This window comes from Pinus tabuliformis, chromosome J, assembly GCF_031772625.1.
Source record: "Pinus tabuliformis cultivar Carrire ecotype Pingquan chromosome J, CPIR1, whole genome shotgun sequence".
In the NCBI taxonomy this organism is placed as follows: Eukaryota; Viridiplantae; Streptophyta; class Pinopsida; order Pinales; family Pinaceae; genus Pinus; species Pinus tabuliformis.
The window spans coordinates 406,775,716-406,782,322 of NC_142295.1; the positions used below are offsets into that span (position 1 = coordinate 406,775,716).

Sequence of the window (6,607 nt, forward strand, 5' to 3'; positions counted from 1 at the left end):
GCAATTTTATTATAATTTTACAATTTAATAAATTTTTTCTTTAGAGATTTATTTTATAACTTTTAGACATTGCTTCAAAATCAAATTATTAAATGTTTATTATTTACTTTAAAGCAATTATATATATATATATATATATATATATAATTTTTCTAAAAAATATATAAAGATTTAAGAATATTTTTTTTGACAAATTATTTGTATTTATGAAAGAATATTTTTTTTTGACAAATTATTTGTATTTATGAAAAAAAATGAACTCTATTGGTATTATGCTGATATTTTTATTTATGACAGCTATTTTAAACCAAGTCAGTTCTTCATTGATTTTATGGGTTGCAATGGAGTTTGAGTGATGGCATTCTTACCATCAGCTTGTCATGGCATAGCATTATGTCCAGTAGGAGGTTATTGTAACAAGACAAGCTCGTTTGTCAAGAACTTCAGTTTCATTCATAACGCTGCTGCTACAGACACCATCGTAACATCATCACCATCCGATTTCTCGACAACTCCAAACTATGACTGCTCATATTTTGATCTGCTCGACGAGTTTGCGACCAATGTGAAAACCTTAGCAGAAGCCCAGAAATTCCATTCAAAAATTATTTCAACCGGGAATGAGCAAAACGTCTTTTTCGGAATTAAAGTGATTAGTGTATATGCAAATTGTGGCCATGTTATGGATGCACGCCAATTGTTTGACAAAATACCAGAATCGAAATCAAATATTTTGCCATGGAATGCCTTGATTAGAGGATATGCCATGCACGGTCGCTATGACGATACCCTTAGACTCTATTACCAAATGCAATCGGAGGAAAGCCTGAAACCAAATGCTTTCACCTTTCCCTTTGTCCTCAAAGCCTGTGCTGGTCTGGCAGCTCTGCAGCAGGGCAAGGACATCCACTATTGCACTATTATAAGTGGACTGGAATCTAATATTTATGTGGGAAGTGCTCTTGTAGACATGTATGTAAAATGTGGGAGTTTAGAGGATGCACGACAAGTGTTCGACAGAATGTCACAAAAAAATGTGGTGTCCTGGACTGCCATCATTGCTGGATATGCTCAGAATGGGGAAGCCAGTAAAGCGTTGCAACTTTTTCGACAGATGCAAGTGGCTGGCATGAAACCCAACTTTGTTACTATGACAAGTGTTCTTCCAGCATGTACCAGCTTATCGGCAATACATCTAGGCAAAGAAGTCCATTGCTACATGATAAAGGACGGGCTTGGGTTTGATATCCTTGCTGGGAATGCCTTGCTAGACATGTATGCTAAATGCCGCAATGTTGGATTTGCACGGCAAGTGTTTGACAAAATGTCGAAACGAAATTTAAGCTTGTGGAATGCTATGATTGTAGGTTATATCCAGAATGGGCATTACACCGAGGCCTTGAAACTTTTTGATCAAATGCAAGTAGCAATGATAAGGCCAGACTTGATAACTTGGAATGCTATGATATCAGGGTGTGCTCAGAATGGATATGTGGATGAGGCCTTCCAAATTATGCAGAAAATGCAGCTGGCAGGTGTAAAGCCGACTTCAGTAACCATGTTAAGTGTTCTCCCTCTATGTTCAAGGTTAGCCGCTCTACGACAGGGTAAATTGGTTCACGGATTCATCATTAGAAGTGGGTTAGTATTAGAGAATAGTGTAGGAAATGCCCTTTTAGACATGTATTCCAAATGCGGGAGTATAAAACTGGCAAACCAACTGTTTTTGGAAATGCCTCGAAGAGATGTGATCTCATGGACTGCAATGATTGCAGGCTGTGGTATGCATGGACATGGAAGGGATGCTCTCATGCTCTTCCACCAGATGCTCCAGGAAAACCTGAAACCAAACCACATTACATTCATTGGTGTTCTGTCAGCGTGCAGCCATTCAGGCTTGGTGGATGAAGGCTGGCGATACTTTCATTGCATGAGCCAAGATCATTTCATCAAACCAAAGGTGGAACATTATGCATGTATGGTAGATCTTCTTAGCCGTGCTGGGCAGCTAGACGAGGCATATGATTTTATTAAAAGGATGCCAATAGAACCTGATGCTGGTGTATGGGGTGCCTTGCTTGGTGCCTGCAGAATTTATTGCAATATAGAGCTAGCGGAAGATGCAGCAAAGTATCTTTTCAAATTAGAGCCTCACAACTCGGGAAATTATGTACTGCTGTCAAACATATACGCAGAGAGTGGCAAATTGGTTGATGCAGCAAAGGTAAGAGAGATGATGAAAGATAAGGGATTGAAAAAAACCCCAGGATGTAGCTGGATTGAGATCAACAAGAAGGTTTATCCATTCCTTGTAGGAGATGTTTCCCACCCGCAGACACAGGAAATTTATGCAACGTTGAAAAGCTTGTCCGGCCTGATGAAGGCAGCAGGGTATGTACCTGACACACGCTTTGCACTGCATGATGCATAGACACAAGGATGATGCCAGTAAACCCATACGGTTTTATTAAAAGATGTCAATAGAAGCTATTCCTTATGTATGGGGAATCTTAGTTGGTGACTGCAGAAATAATTGCAATACAGAGCTTGCAAATTAAATTAAAGCATCACAATTCAGAAAACTATGTACTTCTGGCAAGCATATCTGGAGATAGTGGCAGATGGGTTGATGTGGCAAAGATGAGAGAGATGATGAAAGACAAGGCATTGAAAATCTCCCCAGGATGTAGCTGGATTGAGATCAACAGGAAGGTTTATCAATTCCTTGTAGAACATGTATCCCACCTGGAGACAGAGGAAATCTATGCAATATTGAAAAACTTGGCTTGGCTGATGGATGCAGCAGGGCATGTACCTGATAGGCTGATACACGTTTTGCACTGCCTAAGGCTTCGACACAAGAAGTAAGATGCGAATAAACCTAAATGCTACTAAAAGGATGCCAATATATCCTGATGCTGATGTATGGGAAGCCTTACTTGGTAACTGCAACATTTATTGCAATATAGAGCTAACGGATGATGCAGCAGAATCTCGTTTCAAAATAGAACCTTGCAATCCAGGAAACTATGTACTGCTGTCAAACATAAATGCAGAGAGTGGCCGATGTGTTTATCTGACAAATGTAATAGGGATGATGAAATACAAGGGATTGGAAAAAATGCGAGGATGTGGCTGGATTGATATCAAGAAGAAGGTTTATCAATTCTTTGTTAGAGATGTACCCCACCGACAGACAGAAGATCTATGCATTGTTGAAAAGCTTGGCTGGGCTCATGAAAGCAGGACGGTATGTACCACGCACACATCCAACTGCATGACAGATGAATACAACAAGGAAGACATCATCGGAAGGAAGAACATAACGCTGGCCATTCTATTTGTCTTTATCAATACATATATTGCCTAACCGTACAGCTAACAAATAACTTTCATGTAATGCTCCTACTGCACTACATTGTTCAGGTCTAGGATTGTTACAAGGTAACTATTCAAAGGAATGCTAATTATTTTCAAGGTTAATTGTATTAACTGCCTTGTTTAGATAGGCAGGGCTTCAGTGTCTTTCCAGATGATAAATACTAATACTGGCGAACAGTCATTCCCAGCTTCTCTGTCCTTTGTCTCAGTCCTGGAATGTCCTGGTAAGAAATCCATAAGATATATTCTCAAACCATAGATGTATTAGTAGGTTCTGACTGCTGACATCCTGGTTGGTTATTTACAGAAGATCTAGCTGATGTTTCAAGTAATTCCTAAATGCAAGTGAAGATTGTTGATGGTAAGCGCCACACTTGTAGTTTATTCTGTATATTATATATTTTTTAACTTGTCATCCCTCATCCTAATTGGTTGAATTAAGAGGTGTTTTCTACAACATAATATGAGTGAGTTGTAATTTTTTCACTGCTCAACATGGGGTTGGTAGCTGGTATTTAATTTAATTTTTTTTAACAAAAAAACGTTTTAATGTTAGCCATAAATAAAATATTTCAATGCCACCTTAAGAAAAATAAGTAATTGGAAGTAGAAAAATTCTTATTAGTCCTGTGGGGTAGCTTGAGTGGTTGGGAAAATGATTTGTTTTTCTCTCCCACCAAGATCGATTCCTATAGAGGGACATGTTGGTATGTTGTGATAAGGGTTGAAGTGTAGGTGCTCCCCTTCTTAATGGATGTCTTGGCTCTTGCTAAGTCTTAAGTTATTGGTATATATGGCTTGAGGGTTTTTGGTATTCTTGGTGTTATAGTGACAGCGAGAAGATTTGATCTTGGGCCTTACCCAGATTACTCCGATGTGTCACCGATTCACCATGATTTAAATAAATACATTTTTTATTATGTGTTTTCTACATCCCAAAGAGAAGGGTAATTCCTTCAATGCTTAACATGGTGTTGTCATGTGACATTTAAAACATATTAACAAAAAAAATAAAATTCAATGGTTGCCATAACTAATATATATATATATATATATATATATATATATATATATATATATAGCTATTAGGCGGGAGGTGGAAAGGAGGACGAAGAGCTAGGGTTTCAAGATTCTGCAAGTGTTGAACTCCATGGAGGGGCGCAAAGGGGGGAGCTCCACTCCCTCCTACAAGCAGGCCGTGGCCAGCCGAGGTAAGAAACCAATAGAAACTGCCAGAGGTCCTTCAGGAGAAGGGAAAAGGAACATGGAAGAGGATCAGGATTTAACCAAAACAAGGGAGGACAATAGAACAAAAGAAAATGAGGAAGAAGACAAGAAACAAGGAGCAGAAAACAAAACGCAAAAGGGGCCATGTAAACCCAAGGTTGAGGTTACACCCAGAGTAGTTTTAAATGATCTTGCTTTGCAGGCGCACAGGGACCACATGCGGACCTATGCTATCATTTGTAAATTCATGGGATTATGGCCCACTGAAAAGGCACTACAAGCGTGGATTAAATACCACTGGAAACCAAAAGGAAGCATAGACCTACATCTTGGGTCAAAGGGTTTCTTCACTGTGGTCTTTACAAATATTGAGGACAAAGACAGAGTGTTTGAAGGAGGGCCCTACTTCTATGCAGTAGCAGGCCTCTACATGCGGCCGTGGATGATGAATTTTGTCCCGGAGCGAGAGACTTTCACTTTGGTCCCGGTCTGGGTAAGACTCTACTCCCTACCTCTTGATTACTGGTAAACAGAATCGTTATCTGCCATAGGAAACAAATTAGGGCGGTTTGTCAAAGCTTCTGAGGCCACCAGAAGGGGAAAATATACTTCCTTCGCACGAATATGTGTGGAGATGGATCTCTTTGGAGCTCTACCGGATGAGGTCATCTTGGAAGTTTTTGATGAAGAATGGGTGCAAACAGTAGATTATGAACATATTCCTTTCAGATGTCGCAAGTGCCATGAGCATGGGCACCTATTTAGAGACTGCCCTCTCAGTAAAATAGAGAACAAAAGTAAAGCTACCACAGTGAAAGATATTGAAAACTTTCACAAAGTGGGATATAGAGGAAAAGGGGGCAAAAGGGGGCCAAAGCAACATCAAACAGAAGGGCAACAGGCCAGTCTGAACAGGTTCCAAGTACTCGAAGAAGAGGAAGAGATAACAAAGGTAGATTAGGCAATGGAAGGAAGCCCAAAGGAGAAGGAGAAAGAAGAAGATGGTGAACAAACACAGAATATTATTAAACAGAAAGAGACTATGCTGAGTGATAGAGAATTGGAAATGGACCAAGAAATGACCTAGAGTGAGATGGAAATGGAGGATCATGAACTACAGGAGATTCTTGATAGAGAACACCTAGATCTGGAAGGGTTCTTGAAACAGGGGACCATGGGAGGGGTAGACTCACTACCTCAAGAAGAGTTCAACAGAGTATAGCAGCTGTTCCTATGGAAAACTCAGGCTAAAGGGCTGGAAAGACAAAGAAACAATGAAAGGCAGGGCAACAAAGGTGTGAAAACTATGAAAACCACACCAGGATTAGCTCCTAGAAACCCAGGAAAGAAAAGAGGCAGAAAAAAGCAGAATGAGTTATTGATGGAATGTGGAAAGCTAATGATAGATTCAGGTAAGATGAAAGACCTAACCAGCTACTCCTTTACAAATCTTTAATAATGAAGTTCACATCTTGGAATATCAGAGGTCTAGGTAGTAAAAGAAAACAAAGAATGCTCAGCAATAGAATGAAACAAGAAGCTCTAGATATGATCTTTATCCAGGAAACTAAATGTTCCATTCAAAAAATAAAAGAAATTCACAGCAAATGGCTCAATAAATTTGAGTTTCTAGAAGTCAAAGTAGATAATACAACAGGAGGCATACTCACTCTTTGGAACCCCCAAAAGATTGGCATAATAGATGCTAAGGCATTTAGGAATTATTTATTAGTGGTTATTCAACCTGTGGGAGATAGGAAGACTTATCTGGTCACAAATGTTTACGGCCCCCAAGGACTGGATGATAAACTCAGGTTTCCAGATTCTCTTGTGGAACTAAGAGATAGACATGCAGGAGTACCATGGATCATGGGTGGGGACTTCAACATGATCAAATCACTTTCGGAAAAAAAAGGGGGAAAAAACCGAACTTTAAGCGAAGACTCTATAGCATTTCAAACTTTTATAGATAATATGAAGCTAGTTGACACTGACATGA

General features: G+C 39.4%; 1 pseudogene; it reads left to right on the forward strand.

Moving 5' to 3' along the window:
- Window positions 1–279: 279 nt before the first annotated feature.
- LOC149227545 (pentatricopeptide repeat-containing protein At1g20230 pseudogene) lies at window positions 280–3,579 on the forward strand (annotated as a pseudogene).
- Window positions 3,580–6,607: the final 3,028 nt, after the last annotated feature.